Source organism: Muscardinus avellanarius (assembly GCF_963383645.1).
Source record: "Muscardinus avellanarius genome assembly, chromosome: 17".
Taxonomy (NCBI): Eukaryota; Metazoa; Chordata; class Mammalia; order Rodentia; family Gliridae; genus Muscardinus; species Muscardinus avellanarius.
Window position 1 is genome coordinate 36,842,708 of NC_137803.1, and position 19,333 is coordinate 36,862,040.

Sequence of the window (19,333 nt, forward strand, 5' to 3'; positions counted from 1 at the left end):
CATGAGCCTGCACTGGTCTCTCAACTAAGCACTGATAGTACTTATTGCTCATCTGATTTATATTCCTATATTGCTATTCAAATCTTGAATCTTTATTCAACATTTCATGCATATATATCATGTCTTCCCAAATAGCAGCAAACTCCTGAGGGCAAGAGTAGCATATAATATTCTTTATGTTCCCACAAATGCATTATGCATTCCCCATATCCCTCAATGCATTAAGTAGAAATATAAATATAAGCTGCACTGATTAAAGGATGAGCACAAGGAGATGAAAAAAAAAAAGAAAATAAAAACTCAGAGGAATTGAAAGGAGTAAAAGAGTGCAATTGTCCACGGGAATGATGCTCCATTTGAATATACAACTAAGAGATAGGAAAGGCACTTCTTTCCCCTTCCATAAATGCCCTCACGTGCCCTCATCAGTTTGACAATGACCTTAGCTATTGCCTAATGTATCGTGAGTTTGGTTGGATAATATCAATTTTGAAAGAATAACCTGAGAAATTATAGTCAAATAATTATGCATTAAATGTAAAAGATGAAATTTAAAAATCAATCTTCTAATAGGAATCACTACTCTCCACACCCATGAATCTTTAGATAAGACCCTTGTATTTACTTCCACTTTGCTAAATTTGAGAAATATATTTATTAAAAAAAACACACACACAAGGCCAAACCAGATGTCTTCTGAGTGAGTTATCTTACAAAAGCAGAGTCACATTTAGGCTAACACTTCTATTCCAATCCCATTAACAAAGATCCTCACGAACACTACTGTACTGTGTATTCTTCATTTTCATTACTTCTATTTTTCTTCTTCCCTCTCCTAGTGTCTCTTTTCAGAGTGTCCAGCAATCACATTCTTTCAGTGTCACTCCTGCAAAGGAAGAACTTCAGTTTGGGCAAGTGTAACTATTCCCAGAGTTAAGTTGCCAGACAGGCATTTGCTCAAATTAGCTTTAAAAAAAGTTGTCACATCTGTGTATGTGGGATATCTTTGGAGTGTAAAAGAAAGTAGAGAAATATATTTTTTTCAAAAATTTGCCACTGCAAATTCCTATTTCCCATTCTTGTATTTTTGTTTTAAAAAATAAAGTAGAGGCAGTTTATGCTAATATGGGGGTTGGAAGAGAAGGAGAGGCTGGTTGGTAGAAAAAGGAGAGAGGCTGTTATTTTACTAAGATTCATTGAGAAAAATATGCTGAGATCTGACAAAACAAAATAACATAGCACTCTTCTCCACCCCAGTAAAGGCTTGGGAAGGCAGAGACAGCAATTTGGAAGGAGCCTCGTATTCAACCCTCTGGAAAGACAGAGGTGAGAGCAACAGTTGGGGCAGTCATGAATATCCATGACATTGACAAGTGGTGCTTTCTGGTTCTAACTAGCAAATTAACATCTGGGACAGAGTCAGCGCCACCATTTTCAGGCTCTTCACAAAGGCACAACAACCTGCTGATAATTCATTTCTTATCTTACATAATCAAGAGGGCAGTGCAAAAATTAATAAGAACACCATCGGCAATAATGGATGTCACAATATCTTACCAACATTTTTTTCAGCTTCTTGTAAACAGATATGAAAATATTTGGTCTTGAGCTAGATGTGATAATCAAAGGGATTTTTTTTGTGTGTGTGTGGTACTGGGGGTGGAACCCAGGGGCTTTCTACCTCCAGGCTATACTCCCAGCCCTAATTTACATTTTATTTGGAAACACGGTCTCACTAAGTTGCTCAGAGCCTCCCTAAGTAGCTGAGGCTGGCTTTGAACCTGTGTGATCCTCCTGTCTCAGCCTCCCAAGCTCGGGATTACAAGCGTGCGCCACCACGCACGGCTGAAGGGATGGTCTAAATACATAAGGTCTAGTTGGAGAGAGCAAACAAATATGAAAAAAAATGAGATTATAACAGAACAAGGAATACTATAGACTAAACTATCAGACCCAGGTGGACATGATCATAATCAACTCCAAAAGAGGCTTATAACATTCTATGTCTCTCATGATAGTGTTTTAAAAATAGCAGGAAAAAAAATCTTATTCTAAGAAATTTTTTAGCCAGTCTCATAGTCTTGTACTGAATTATTCAGAAGATAGGCTTATGTAAAATCTGCAGGAAGAATTGTTCATTCAGTTGTCATTAAATGAGCATGTTTTATGCCCAAAGGTCTGAAACAAAAATTCTGGGGAATGCATTGTATATAGATTTCAGTTTCTGTCTTCAAAGACCTGAGAGTCTAGGGAGTTATGAAAAAAAAAAAAAAAGTCCTCTGTCTCTGTATTTCATCTCTGTTTCTTTCTCTCTCCCTCTTCCTTCACAGTGGGCTGAAATGAGAGACAGTGTCTGGGAAGAAACCTAGGAAGGTGGGTTGGCACTGATTCTCGTCTCCACCTCACACTCTAAATATGACAAAGTAGAGCAATTCTAGAAGAGAATTATGTAGCCAGCCTTAAAAAGACTCTCTTGATGAACAGTCCAGTTCTAATCAGTTCTTTGATCTCATTTTCTTACCCAAGCTTTTACCAATGATCCAGTATTTATCATACCTCTATGCTGCTCATTTTTATAAACTTTATTAATTAATTAATTAATTAATTAATTTTTAGTGCTTCTGATTGAAACAAGGGGCATTCTACCTCCCAACTGCACCTCCAACAACCATTGTTTTATTTTTTATTTGAAAATAGGGTCTTGCTTAGTTGCTAAGGACCTCACTAAGTTGCTGAGGCAGGCTTTGAATTTGTGATCCTTCTGCCTCAGCCTCCCAAGGCCTGGAATTACAGGTCCGTATCACACTTTCGGCTTTCATAAATTTTATATTTGCTCTTCATTATGCTGACTATAATTAAAGAATTGGCAAAGCAATTATTTGTAAAATTATCATGCACTCTACTAGAATTCAAACACATTGAAGGAACAGATCACATCTTCACTTCTATCCACAGTACCAAGAATAGTGCTCTGGCAATTCTATTTCCTTGACAAATATTTTACTAATTGAATGAAAAAGGTAAGATGGATTTGTGTATAATTATCTTATTCTAAGTTTTATACTTTTTGTAAAGTCAATAGTTCTAAATTTTGTATTTGTACTGTCATTCAATTATTTGAGTTCTAATTACATGGAACAAACAAAAAATAAGCGAACTCTCACTGGAGGTATTCTTCATTATCACAAACTCAAAATAAGGGGCTTCCAGTTTCAGACAGTCAACTTTAGACAGGCTGTCATCATACCCATTGATGAGTCCTCTTCTACAGGCATATTTTTTCAATCAAATTACATGAATATCATTTTGGGGGAAAAATTAGCTTCTCTAAATCTTACATTTATAAATATGGAAATGAAGACTTTGAGATGATGAATATTTCCCAAAGATGAAAATTGATAATGGATGGTTACCTATGATGCACTGGGCTGGTTCAGAACCAAATTGGTGATGCCTTCCTCTAATTCCAGTACTTGGGAGGCTGAGACGGGAGGATTAAAGGTTCAAGACCAGCCTCAGCAACTTGCAAAGCCATCAACACCTAACAAAAGTCTATTTCAAAAAATAAATAAATAAATAAATTAGGGCTGTGGATGTAGTTCAGAAGTAAAATGCCACTGAGTTCAATTCCCGGTAACACACACACACACACACACACACACACACACACACAGCAAATTGAAACCAAAACACAAACTTATGAGAGTTTGAGAATCTTTGGGTTCTCAAGCTCTTGGCATTGTTTCAAGTAAATTATTTTTTTTTAATTTTTAAACTCTTTTTGGTGTATTGTAATTTCACATTCAAATATGATTGATAGTGAGAGTGATATTATTTTTATAGTGCGAATGAAACCAGATAATGGAGAGAACCTTGAAATGTCTTCCCTAAAAACTATCTTACTTCTATGAGACATTTTCTTCCTTCACTTCTAAGTTTATCTGAGTTTATAGTGTTTATCTACCCCTAACTACACCTCTTCTCCAAATTGACAATGAGAAAAAGGGCTTCACTGACCATATGTCCAAAAAAAAAAATCAAGTTTTATGAGCCAATTCTAGTTTAAAATATTCTTCACTGTGGTTTCTTACAAGGGATAATAGTCAATTATAAATAATTAAATGAATTATACCAGTAAGCACTATAACTAAAATTTCAGTTCATTTCTAAAGTCCAAAGCCACAATAAGGTGGAAAATTATAAGCCAAAAACACATTAGATTTTTTTTCATAACAATGAGATTTGTCACAGTATATTATGTATATCTAAACCATGTAGAAACTCATCTACCTGAAGCTGAGTTTGGGGTTCTTTTATATACATTTTGGTGGAGTAATTCTGCCATGTGAAGGTAAATCTATACATGGCTGATCCAGCCAGACAACAATAGATAAAATTTCTCTATGCATGCATGTACTTTTATATCTTCTATTATATGCAAATCTTAGCTCCTTTTTTTTGTAATAGGTACTAGGGATTTAACCTAGTGGCATTCTACCTCTGAGCAATGTAACCAGCTCTATTTTTTTTTTTTTTATTTTGAAAAGTGTTTCACTAAGTTGTTGAGGGAAACATTAAGTTCTGAGGCTGGCTTTAACCTACAACACTCCTGTCTTAGCCTCCCAAGTACTGCTAGAATTGCAAGCTAACAGCATATGACCCAGATCATAGTGTCATAGTGTAGATTATATATATGTGTGTGTGTGTGTGTGTATAGTTACATATATTTTCTATATATAGTTATAATATATATATATATATATATATATATATAATATTTATTAGTGTGACTCTGATCATAGTATAAATGGCTGGAAGAACTTTAATGTCAACAGATTTACAAACTAAAAAATAAAACCATACTCAGAATATAAGTTCTAGCTGAAGTTTCTAAAACAGTCATATTTTTCTAACATAAAATTTCAAATATACATATATTTTAGAAAAAATAAGTTTTCTAGAAGACAAAAACTATAGAGAGAACTATAGAGAGGGACGGAGGGAAAGAGGGAAGGAGAGGGAGAGAGAGAGAAAGAGAGAGAAGAGAAGAGAAGAGAGAGAGAGAGAGAGAGAGAGAGAGAAAACCATGGAAAAATACACAGAAGTATATCCTTCTCTATACCAATCTTCCAAAAGCAATAGTTCTGTTTTTTTTTTTACTCAAAAAGAGTTATGAGGGAAAATATTCAAGATACATAAGAAGCTCTATATGTTATTAAATTTTATTATGATGTGAAGTTTCCTTCTTTCCTTCTTTCTTTCCTCCCTCCCTCCCTCCCTCCCTTCCTGCTTGTAGAACTAGGGATTAAACCATGGGGTGTTATACCTCCAAGCTACATATATTTCCAGAAATTTTTATTTTTAATTTTGTTTTGTGTTTACTTTGCAATAGATTCTTTTGCCAGGCATGGTGGCACATGCTTGTAATCCCAGCATTTGAGAGGCTGAGACAGGAGGATCACAGTCCACAGACAGCCTCAGAGCTACTACTTAGTGAGGCCCTTTGCAACTCAGTGAGACCCTGTTTCAAAATAACAAATAAAAGGGGCTTGGGGTGTAGCTCAGAGGTAGAATGTCCCTGTGTTCCATCCCCAGTAGTGCAAAAAACAAAAAACAAAAAAAAAAGAAAAAAGAAAAAAGAAAAGAAATAGGTTCTGTCTTGGTTGCTGAGTCTGGCCTCTAATCTGCAATCATCCTGTCTCAGTCTTTCATGTACTAGGATTATAGGCCTGTGCCACAATGCCTGACTAATTTTATTTTGGTTTTATTTTAGTGGAGAGAGATTTGTTATTGCTTGCTTTGTATCATTTGTTCTATTTTTCTATATATCTCATGCCATGCGAATGTTTTTTAAAATTTTTATATTGGTGCACTGTATTCATACATCATAGTGGGATACAAACTTTGGAGACATACATGCACACATCGCCCAGTCAGCCCTCACCCGATCCCCACCCCATTTTCTCCCCATCCCTCCTTCCCATGCTTAGCTTAGTGGTTGACATCTAGTATTATAGCAGTTTATCCAAAATTAAAAATGATAATCTCACATAACAGTTTCATTTTTCTGATACTAAGCTTTTGATGATTTAAAGATAACATTTCAATATTTCTTTTTATTTTCTTTCTTACCAGAGAATATTTTTTTTTCTATTTTTTTAGGTGAAACTATCATATATTTATATATTTATTTTTCAGAAAAAAAACTATCCTAATATGGAATATGACTCTAGATACCCAAAATGATCTTGAAAAAGAACAAAGCTAGAAGATATATATTTTTCTGATTTCAAACCATATAAAGCTATAATAATTGAAACAGTGTAGTACTATTCTAAAGGCAGATATATAAACCATTGGAGTTAAAAGCCTAGAGCTAAATTCTTCCCTATATTGTCAAGTTATTTTTGACAAGGTTTCCATGAACATTTGGTGATGGAAATAATAATCTTTTAACTAAATATTGTTGAAACATAATAATTACATGGAAAAGAATAAAATTGGACCCTTACCTAATCCCATATACAAATATTAACTCAAAATAGATAAAAGATCTAAATATAAATCTTAAGACTATAAACTTTTAGGAGAAAATCTGGGTCATAAAACCTCACAACATTGAAATTGGCAGTGATTTCTTGGATATGATTTCAATGGCACAGGCAACAGAAGAGTATACAAACTCCCTAAAAAAAAAATATTGTATATCCAAAGACAATGTAAACAGAGTTAACAGTTACTAATAGAATGGGATAAAATATTTCCAAATGCTATATCTGAAGGTATATTAATATTCCAACTAGAAATCCTAAAAATTAACAATAAAGACAAACAATACCATTTAGAGATAGGTAAAAGACTAACCTAAGTAATGAATCTCCACAGATAACCAATCTTAGTTGTCTGTTGGATGGAAAATCTTGTTTCTCTGGTTCTGGTGTGTGTTACCTATTTCTTCTTTGTAGTTAATCTCTTTGAGTATTTTCTCTAGTGCTGGTTTTGAAGACATAAATTCCTTCAGTTTTTGTTTGTCATGGAAGCTTCTTATTTCTCCATATAATTTGATAGAAAGTTTTGCTGGGTAGGAAATTTTTGGCTGGGAGTTGTTTTCTTTCAGAGTTTGGAATATGTTCCGCCAAGCCCTTCTGGCTCTCATGACTTGGTTTGGGAAGTCTGGAGTGATTCTAATTGGTTTGCCTCTGAATGTCACTTGGCCCTTTGTTTTTGTTGCCTTTAAGATTCTCTGCTTTGCTTCCACATTGGTCATTTTGACAATTATGTGGTGTGGGGATCCTCTTCTCTGATCCTGTCTAAAGGGAGTTCTATAAGTTTCCTGGACCTGTGTATCAACCTCTTGCTCTATGTTTGGAAAATTTTCTGCTATTACTTTCTTGAAGAGATTGTTGATCCCTTTGGTTTCACTTTCTTTTCCCACCTCTATTCCAATTATTCTTAGGTTAGCTCTCTTAAAATGGGCCCATATTTCTTCAATATCAGATTCCTGCTGTCGGATATTTTTTGCGTTCATTTTTTGAATGATCATCTTCTAAGAGCGAGATTCTGTTCTCCATGTGGTCTAATTGGTTTTTTGTGCTTCGAATTGAGGCCTTTACTTCATTAATTGCATCCTTTATCTCTTTTTGGCTCTCTCTGAGTTCTTTTCGAAGCACCTCTATTATTTCCACAGTTATTTTCCTGATTTGATCTTCTAGAAATCTCTGATTTTCTGTTTTATCAGGTTCTGATGTTGTGGAGTTGTGGGCATTCATTGCTCCAGTATTATTCCTCTTTCCCATGATTTTGGAAGTTTGTGCCTTCTCTGGGTTCTTCCCTTGGGTCACTATGACTTCACTTAAGGTATTCTGGATCTCGAGTCATTAGTATCTCAGACCCCACTACTCCTTTACTGGGTTGTATCACAGAGTCTCTGACCCAGAGAGTCAATAGAGGCTGCTTTAGACTGTGGGGGGTGCCAGGTTGCACGTTCTCCTATGGTGTGATATCTCTGCCACCGCCACTCCCCCACTGGGTCAAGTCCCAGGGAATACAGTACTGGGATTTCTCCTCTGTGGCCCGCAATTTGACTCACTGTTCTTGAGTACACAGATGTAGTTGTACTGGACTCTGTGAATTCACTGCTGCTGCCACCAGTGGCAATATGGCGCTGCTGCTATGCCCTCGGCCGTGAGGCTGGCGTATTTCTTCTTGGTTTTGATTTCCACTCTGAATCCCTGCAGCGTGTGCTGAGCTCAGCCACTGGGAGCTTTAGATGCTCCCCGTGCCGAGAAATCCCACCTGGCTGTTCAGCAGCAGCTCATCTAGGCTTGCTGTAGCCGTCAGCTGAACTCGCCGCTGCCGCCGGCAGTATGGCGCTGCTGCCGCGTCCTCGGGCCTGAGGCTGGTGTATCTCCTCTGTGGCTCTGAGCTCTGTTCTCAGTCCGTTTTCTCTCTGGAGCCTAGTGATTTTTTTTTCCTCTGGTGATGGTGTTTTCTGGCTATGAAAGGCGCTGATTTTGTGGTAATGGAGATTGGTTGTTAGTGGGGCTCTTAAGCCCCGCTTTTCTCGGTTGCCATCTTCCCGGAAGTCTCGGGAATTAATTTTAAATTCCACACCAGATTAGATAATTTTATAAAGATCACAAGTAAAGAGGAAATAATTTAAGCAAAATGTCCAAATAAACACACAAAAATAAAGGCTTTAATGTATTAAATAAATTTTAAACATTTTAATTCTGAATTATGCATTTTTACCCACTAAACAAACTGAAGACAAGAGAGAGAGACAGAGAGACAGAGAGATACAGAAAAAGTTAAAAACAATATTTGCACCTGCCAGCCTGGTTTTGAAGGAGAATTGCATTTTTTTTGATACGAATAAATTTCCAAACCTTGATATTGGATGCAGCAGAGTCTAAGACATCAGTATGTCCAATGTACCTGAGATGAAACACATTAGAAATCCATAAAACCAACACAGTGTCAATTTTGTTTAAATTATCACCCTTCAGCATTCAAAGCATCAGCTGTATTTAGTAGCATGGAATAGGGTACGTTTTTTATTTCCCTGTGACTCAATGCAACTTTTATTTTGTGCAATGTTCTCACATATCAAGTAAATTGTGTTAGCCATAGGGGGAAATTTCTGAGAATCAAAGAGAAATACATGTTTTATAATCATTACTGGAAAATGGAAGAAAACATTGTGAAGCTGTAGAATTCTGCCTTCTGTGAGAATTCATAAAATCAGAATCCTAATTCTAGTTCTCTCATAAACTAGGTGCTGGGGTCACCTGAGGCAAATCTTGTCACTCTTTAGAGGTATCATTGTGTTGTTGTTGTTTTATCAAGAGAAAGGTGGGGGTAAATTACTGTTTTGGAACTTTGATTTTTAACTATCTATGATCTAAATGGCTAAATCAGGAGTAAGAGAAAAAATAACTTCTTTGGGAGAATTCTTTTTTTTTTTTTCTTCTATTTTGCCCCCTCTCCTTATCTACAAATTATTTTAAAAAAACTAATGTTTAAGATGATCATTTACATTATTAATGATATTTTGCTGTAATTTTCCCCTACATTCTAAAATATACATGTTTTGGGAGTTGCCGTTTAACCTTACTTCATCGTTTATAGTTTGAAGCATTAACAATTACAGCACACACTGATGCAACTAATTAAATAAAAGTAAATTGGTATGGAGTTTTATTATTGCTATAATTGATTTGTAACACACTAATACAGCCAAATCTGTTACTTTGTTGAGAAATTAAGCTAAAATATTTCTTATTTATATTGTATTCTTTACAGATTATTTCTCACTTATGTGGAAAAATAATCTGACTTGTTTGGCTTTCTGCATAGAAAAACATTTTAAATTAATGCATTTAGGGCCTTCTTTGTTTCTTATGTGGTTAAATGTTTAATTGAAAAAGAATAATTTATAATGTCTAATTGCCTTTTCCAAGATCAATTATACCAAATTAATACAGGAAATTTACTGCAGAGTCTTCTCAGAGTGGGTAACTTGATTCAAATAGTGAGTAGAATATTTGGGTGGGGACAGCAAATAGGCAAGGCAAGGGAACTCATACTGATGAAGTCAGAGAAGTATCTCCATCCAGGGCAAGTAGGTGTGCTTTAGAGAATTTCCTTCTTCCCCCCACCCATCGCCTCATTTAAGTTTCTTGTTTGTTCCTCTATAGGATTTCCTTTTTCATCTAGAGTTTCTCCTATGACCCATTTCTCCTTAGCTTTCACATATTAGGGAAAGCACTGATTTTTCTTTTTTTCTTTTTTTTCTTTTTTTTTGGCTTACTTATCTCACTTAAACTAATGTCCTCCAGTTCCATCCATATCCCTGAAAATGATGTAATTGTGTTTTTTTTTATGGCTGAGTAAAATTCCATTGTGTACATATCCCACAGTTTTGTGATCCATTCATTTGTTGATGGGTGGACATCTTGGGTGGACATCTTGTCTGATTCCATAGTTTGGCTATGGTTAATTGTGCAGCTATGAACATAGATACATATGCATTAGTTTGGTAGTCTGGTTTCATTTCTTTTGGGTAGATACCCAAAGACATATTGCTGAATCAAATGGTATATTTGTTCCCATCGTTCTGAGGATCCTCCATATTGTTTTCCAAAATGGTTGCACTAATTTTCAATCCCACCAACAATGTTTTAGAGTTTTCACTTCTCCGCATCCTCACCAGCATTTGTTGTTGTTTGTGTTTTGAATGACTGCCATTCTAGGGAGGGTTAGGTGAAATCTCAGGGTAGTTTTGACTTGCATCTCTCTGATTACCAATGATGTTGAGCAGTTTTTCATACATTGATTGGCTATTAGAATTCCTTTTGTGAAGTGTCTATTTAGTATGCTTGCCCATTTTGTTATTGGATTTTTTTTAATGTTGAGTTTCTTCAGTTCTCTGTATATTCTAGATATTAGTCCTCTATCAGAGGTGTAGGTGGCAAACATCTTCTCCCATTCTATTGGCTCTCAATTGAGGTTCTTGACAGTTTCCTTTGCTGAACAGAAGCTCTTCAGTTTCATGTAATCCCACATATTGATTCGACTTTTAGTTTGTTTTACCTTTGGGGTCTTGTTGAGAACATTTTTATCTGTGACTTTGTGTTGCTATGTCCTCTTCAAGGAGCCTCATGGTATCTGGTCTAATTTCCAGGTCTTTGATCCATCTTGAATTGACTCTTGTGCAGGGTGAGAAAGTTGAATTAATTACGAATTTTCTGCATGTGGTTAACCAGTTTTGACAACACCATTTGTTGAACAGGCTATCTTTTTTCCAGTGTTATGTTTTTGGCCGCCTTGTCAAAAATCAATTGGCTGTACGTGAATGGATTTGTTTCTGGGTCTTCTATTCTGCTCCATTGGTCTATTATCTTGTTTTGTGCCAGTACCATGCTGTTTTTATTACAATGGCTTTGTAGTATAGCTTAAAGTCAGTTATTGTGATTCCTCCTACATGGTTTTGTTGCTGAGAACTACTTTGGCTAGTCTGGGTTTTTGTTGTTCCAAATGAATTTAACGACTGATTTTTCTATGTCTGTGAGAAATGATCTTGGTAATTTAATGGGCATTGTGTCAAATTTCTAGAGCAATTTTGGAAGTATGTCCATTTTAATGATATTTATTCTGCCTATCCATTAACATGGAAGATCTTTTCATCTTCTAAGGTCTTCTTTGATTTCTTCTTTCAGTGTTTTATAATTTTATTTGTAGAGGTCTTTTACTTCATTGGTTAAGTTTATTCCTAAGTATTTTATTTTTTGTGGGAAATCCTGAGTGGAAGTGTTTTCTGAATTTCTTTTCTGGTGGATTTATGCTTACTATACAGAAAAGCTTCTGATTTTTAGAGATTGATTTTGTATCCAGACACTTTGCTGAATTTGTTGATTAGTTCTATAAATATTTTGGTTGAGTTTGTTGGGTTTTCTAAATATAGTATCATGTCATCTGCAAATAGTGAACATTTCAGTTCTTCTTTTTCTAATGTAGTACTCTGATTTTCTTTTCTTGCCTTATTGCTCTGGCTAGAGTCTCTAGTACTATATTGGAGAGGAGTGGTGATAATGAACATCCATGACTTGTTCCTGTTCTTAGGGGGAATTCTCACAGTTTTTCCCCATTTAATATGATGTTGGCAGTGGGATTATTGTAGATTGCCTTTATGGTGTTGAGATATGTTCCTTCTATTCCAATTCTCTGCAGTGCTTTTATTATAAATGGATGTTGGATTTTATCAAATGATTTTTCACCATCTATTGAAATGATCATGTTATTCTGTCTTTGATTCTGTTTATATGATTAATTACATGGATTGATTTCCACAAGTTGAACCAGTCTTGCATCCCTGGGATGAACCCTACCTTGTCATGGTGTATGATTTTTTTATGTGGTTTTGAATGTTTGTTGCTAGTATTTTGTTCAGTAGTTTTGCATCCAAGTTCATCAGAGATATAGGCCTGTAGTTTTCCTTCCTTGAACTGTCATTATTCGGTTTTGGTATTAGTGTGATGTTGGCTTCATAGGATGTATTTGGGAAAGTATTGCTTTTTTATTTAATAAAATAGATTGAGGAGTATTGGGGTTAGCTCTTCTATAAAGGTTTTATAGAATTAACTTGGAAAACCATCTGGTCCTGGCCTTATTTTTTTGGATGGTAAGCTTTCTATTGCTGTTTCAATCTCTTTGATTGCTATTGGTTTGTTTAAATTTTCCATATCTTCTTGACTCAGTTTATGAAGGTTGTATTTATCTAGGAAGATGTCAATTTTCTCCAGATTTTCCATTTTGTTGTATATAGTTTTTCAAAGTAGTTTCTGATAATCCTCTGGATTTCTAGACTGTCAGTAGTAATGTCTCCTTTTTCGTCTCTTATCTTCATAATTTGGGGTGATTCTCTCATTTTTTTTAGTTAGGTTGGCTAGTGGTTTATCTATCTTGTTAATTTTTTCGAGAAACCAGCTTTTGTTGTTTTTCTGTATTTTTTTATTCTTTACTTTATTAATTTCTGCTTTGATTTTAATAATTTCCTGTCTTCTGCTGGCTTTGGGGTTAGATTATTCTTGTTTTTCAAGGGCTTGTAGGTGTGTCGTTAGATAATTTGTTTAAAGATTTTCTGTGTTTCTTTGGTTCTCTGGATCTCTGGGATTTGTGGTAATCTCAGGTGCCACTACTCCTTTACTGGGTTGTATTGCAAAGTCTCAGACCCAGAGAGTTATTTAAGGGTGCACTAGACTCTGGGGGCGTCTGGCTGGGAGTTTTCCCAAGGGGAGCTGCAACTAGGGTGTGGTATCTCTGCCACCACTGCTCATTCACTAGGTTGAACTGCAATATCTCAGACTCAGGGAGTTTACCAAACCTGTGAGAGTTCCTGGGAGTTCAGTGCTGGGATTTCTCCTAGGGAGTTGCAATTTCACTTACGTTTTTGGTGCACATTAGTCTGGAGCTCTCTGGGTGTGGTAAACTCGTGCCTGCGGCTGGCAATATGGCACTACCACCATGCCCTCAGCCATGAAGCTGGCATATTTATTTTTTGGTTTTGAGCTATGCTCTGAATCCCTGGAGGGCATGATGAGCTTTACCACTGGAAGTTTTAGAGGGTCTTTGCACTGAAAGAACTGTTGTGTTATAACCGACTGATCTGCAGCTGGTCACTTCAGCACCTTGTTTACCTTTTCCTCTCTGTAGCCTAGTGCTGTGAGGTAAGATGGTGCAGGCATGGTGCCTGTTGCCACAAAGTGAGCTGTTTTCTTTCCTGCTCTCTGGTTGTTCTTCTAGTCTTCTTTTTCTCTGTCCCTTGTATTTATAGTTTTTATTTTACTACTGATAGTGTTTTCTAGCTATGTAAAGTACTGATTTTGTGGCAATAGAGATCGAGTGTTAGCAGGACTCGTCAACACTGCTTTTATTGGCAGCCATCTTCCCAGAAGTCTGAGTAAATCTTAAGAATTTTTTTGTTTTGTTTTTTAAATTTTTTTTTTTGTTGTTGTATTAGGTATTGAACCCAGGAGCATTTGACTTCTGAGCTAAATTCTACATACCCATCCATTTTTGCTTTTGTTTTGAAACAGTCTTGCTAGATTGCTGGGAGTTTCAATACACTGCTGAAGTTATCCTTATACCTGCTGCAGTCTTCCTGTCTCAATCTGTCAAGTACTGGGATTACAAGCATTGACCATCACACCCAGCTAAAAAGAAACATTTTTTAAATTTAATTTAAAACAGATTTTTTAATCAAAATAAGCAAGAATATATTATAGGATAGAATGCAAAATCTCCATAAATAATTTATGATAAGGCATAAGACCATAAAGAAATTTCACATTTATGATTAGCCTCTTGGGGATCTACTCACAAATACCCAGGGATATAATTATTCTTTTTTGCTTTCTTTCTTATTACTTGGGAAATATTTTTTATGTGGATCATATTGAAAAATGGCATACATTCAGACTGCTTGGTGCCCTCCCCCTTCACTTTTCCTCCCCACCAACAATGAGTGTCCAGGTTGACTATGCTAACATTCATACTTTTACAAATATCTTATTATAGCTCCTCCATTGATCAACCTCAGCCTTCTTCCTCTCCTACCTTTCCATTTTAAAGGCGAGTCCTTTTTTATAAATGGGAATGGGTGGTCAAGCTACCTTATGTGATAACAAATACTGATTTTCACTTTTAAATTTTGTCATCCAGGATAGCATTTAAGAAAAAAAAAAAACAAATTCCAATGTAGAATGCACATTGTTGGGAGGGGGAAAGGGGAAGCTGGGGGGAGAGGGCACCAAGCACAGTCTGAATATATGCCATTTTCAATATGTTCCACATAAAAATAATAAAAAATTATATAAGAAAAGAGAAAACAACAAAGATTTTCTTATATATATAAAGTAATTTTGCACTTGAATAGTTTCTAGTGTTAACATATTGTAAAGAATTACTTGTCATCCCTTATAAAAGTTAATAATTCCAATATTTAATATTTATTAAAATACATATAGACCTTTGTTGCATTTATTGTATTTAGTGGAGTATTATAGAAGTATTCTGTAAATGGAAATGACATGATGACTTTCTGTAGAAGTTAAATATTATTGTATAATGTGGGTTTTAAGATTAGGAATGCACAGAAAAAGTGGCTAATAAAATGATAGGAAATACACAGTCTGGAATACAGAGGGAAATAAAAAGAATTTGGAGGTTGTCTTTGTATGAATGTATCAGTTTGAATCACACTGTGGAGCACAACTACAATTAACTAACAAAAGTGTAAAAATGTTAAGAAACAGCAACATCAAGTAGAGATTATGTCATAACTAGATACTAGTAATTAATAAACTGATATTTTAACAAATACCATATGGGTCAGAGAATGATGAGATCATTATGAGATGAATTGATCCATATGGATTCCAAGAAGAAGACAATTAACCAGGCCTTGAAAGAGGTATAGAATTCTAATCAATAGCTCTATTATGTAAAGTCACCTACAACTGAGGAAATCTGATAAGCAGAGCTTTGAAATACAGACATACTCAAGGGACAGCAAAAATATTAGTTGACTGTTTATGAAACAATGTATTGCTGGGCGTGGTGGCACAGGCTTGTAATCCCTGTGCTTGGGAGGTGGAGACAGGAGAATCGCGCAGGTTTAGGAGAACTAAAACATCCAAAGGAAGAAAACCAAGAGGAACACAGCCTTTCAGTTACACAACTTACATGCTTACTTAATATTTAAACTGTTTTAAGTTGTACTTTTGGTTACTCACAGCTTAAACCATTTCATCTATAATGATAGGAATATCTTCAAACACTTTCAGGAGTAAATCAGGTTAAAACAAAAGGTTTCTATCCCTGTAGTTAGTTCCATTAAAATACCAGGGAAGTAGGCAATGCTTTCTAGAAAAATTTCAAAGCAGGTGCACCTTCAAACCATTTGGGATTACGGACATAATATTTGGCTATACATAACATAACACCTGAAGTAGTTACTATATTTACATGTCTTGAAGGGAATTTCATTCTGGAGAATATTAAGAAATGTATCGCTGGGCGTGGTGGCGCACGCTTGTAATCCCAGCATTCGGGAGGCTGAGACCTGGAGGATCACAGTTCGTGGACAGCCTCAGCTACTTAGTGAGGCCGTCTGCAACTCAGTGAGACCCGGTTTCAAAATAAAGAATAAAAAATAGGGCAGGGGGTATAGCTCAGAGGTCAAAAGCCCCTGGGTTCCATCCCCAGACCCACAAAAAAAAAAAAAAGAAAAGAAATGTATCCATTATGAATTATGGTGGAAACATTTAAAACATGCTCCTTTGCTCCCAAGGAGCTATAATTGAGGACCACATATACATGGCTGCCATGTGTGTGTGTGTATGTATGTATGTATATATATATATATATATATATATATATATATATATATATTTTTTTTTTTTTTTTTTTTTTTTTGGTGGTACTGGGGTTCCTGGAAGCCCTTCTACCTCCGGGCTACACTTCCAGACCTATTTTTACATTTTTATTTGGAAACAGGGTCTCCTAAACCAGCGCACATGGCTGGCTTCGAACCTGCGAGATCCTCCTGTCTCTGCCTCCCAAGCGCGGGGATTACAAGCGTGCGCCACCACGCCCGGCTATATTTTTTTGAGACAGAGTCCCAATGTATATCACAACCTCTAATGTGATGGTCTTCATATGCCATACCTACTGCTTTTTAAAATAAGATCATGAAGACAAGAAAAGATTAAGCTCAGGCACATTAAATGCTCTTCGGGATTTGTGATATTATCAAGGCAAGTGCCCTGGATGGAGACTAGACAAAGATCAGCAATATGACCAGATGAACATGCATTATCAGAGGCAGTAAAGGACACCGACTTGCTAAACTCTCTCACACACACACACACAAAAAGGACAGTCATGTTACAGCCTTCAGTATCATACTGTCAAGTGTGTTTCTTGAAAATATTCCAGAGCTCGGCATGGTGGTGCATGCTTTTAAGCCCGGCATTTGGGAAACTGAGACAGAAGGATCAGGATTTGAGGCCAGCCTCAGCTAGTTAGTGAGGCCTTTTTGCAACTCAGTGAGACCCTGTTTAAAAATAAAGAATAAAAACAGGGCTGGGGATTCTGCTCAAAGGTAGAATTAGAATGCCCCTGGATTCCATCCCCAGTACCACTTTGTGTATACACACACACACACACACACACACACACACACACACACACACAATTTCAGCTTGGCCATAAAAGTCTTTCTTCTATCAGGTGAGCCATCTATGCTGTCGATGAAGGGCCCAGCACTTTTACATGCAAACATACTCACTCGCAGTTCAAGTGGATGGGGGGAAAGGAAAGCAAACAACAAAACTTGTTTATCGGATTCAAGTTGAACCATCTGTTGTTAATGATTAGATCTTCAGCTTCCAATTTTCGTTTGAATGTTATTGCTCATTTCTAGTGGGGCACTGCACCACTGCTTTCCCTGCATGTGGATTCTAAGTAAAATACAGCTTAGATTGAAAGCCTGTTGGAGGATGAAATCATGTTTAATGATGTCTGGCAGATTTTTCTTTTCCCCTGAAGGGAAACTCAAGAGTCCAGGTCAAGAAGCTGGTCAATTCATGGCTCAATATGGCTTTGGGGTAGTGGGTGCACTCTAACAGGTTCAGTTTGCCCAGTCGAAAATGAATATTGTTATTTCTGACTTCCTGTGCGCTGAAGCTAGATGAGGATTAACTACCATTTTCTATTCACTTTATATGAGAAACTCAACTTTGATGCAAAGTTTATGAAGCCCAATTTATGTTTCCTCTGTGCTAATAAACAGGTTGTTGGGATAAATGTTTCTTTTCTGAATGGCTTTATGTCTCTATAATTGTGGTTTGTAGGAGTATCTTAAATCATAATTTTTCATATGTCCTCTTCACCATTTGGAATTGGCTGTATTGATTGTAGGCAATTATACTTGTATTTGTTATTCTGTGTCATCTATACATGGGGGCATGTGAAATTACATTGTTCCAGATCTAGAAAATAAGTGAGAAAATGGGTGATGTTTGTGTCTATGTGTATGATATTGTAATTATACCTAACATAAACTTACCAAAGTAATGCATTTCTTTTTTTTTCTTTCTCAGATTGTATAAACAAAGTTTCTTAAGGGTACACACACACATACACACACACATACAAACACACACATGCAAAAATAGGCAATATAAACACATATATATGTTCATACTTAATATGAAAAAGTTCTAAGTTTGCCATACTATCTGTTAAATATGACTGACCTTCAAAGCAACTGGGCAGAATTACCCCGACTTATTTTGGATCTCTCTCTCTTTTGGTAGGATACTGGGAATTGTACCCAAGGATGGTTTATTTCCAAGCTACCCATCCAGCCCATTTTTAAAGAAGTTCTCGCTTAAGTTGCTGAGGGCCTTGACAAACTTCTGGGGCTGACCCTGAACTTTTGAACCTCTTCAACCTCTCAATGACTGAAATTATAGCCATGTGCCAGTACACCTGTCTGGACCTCTATATTTTAATTAATTCAGAAAAACAAGTTACCATAAAGAGTAAATAAATATTGATAAAAATTGAAAAATAAAATGTTAACATCTACATTTGATGACGATTTTTAAGATTTTATGATTTTAATTTTTGCACAGTTAAAGTGATTATTTTTCTGTTTCAGGTATATCCATAAAGTTTGTAAAAAGAAAAATAGTAAAATATCAAGATGTGGACTTTTAATAAATTGCTGATTCATTTAGCAGAATATAAAAATTGAAACAAAAAACAAAACAGCAACTGCCTGGAGAAAACAATAATGAAAATGTTATGAGATGGCTATAACTCCTGGCCTAATGGAGAATGTGTAATAACTACTGTTAGGTACTTGTATTAGTAATTACAGTGAAATCTGTGAAAATTGAGAAGGCTTTGAAGATGCAGTGAGAAGAGAGGGAGGTCTTGAGGATTGGTTGATTGGGACAAAACATATACCTACATTATCTATTAGTTATAGAAACCTACTTTGAATAGGGCCTAGTGGTGCACACCTGTAATCCCAGTACTTGGAAGACTGAGACAGGAGGATTACAAGTTCAAAACCAGGCTCATCAGGCAGGGAGTTGAGTCCTACAAGTATACAAAACCCAGGTTCTGATGTTTTATCGCTCCTTTTGCCTTTTATCAGATCCACTGTGTGTGCAGTCACTAGCTTTTCTTGTCTTTCTTGTTCTAGAGGGTCTGGTTTGCATCTCAGTTCGCATAGTAGAAAAAGTCTGGTAATAGTTAT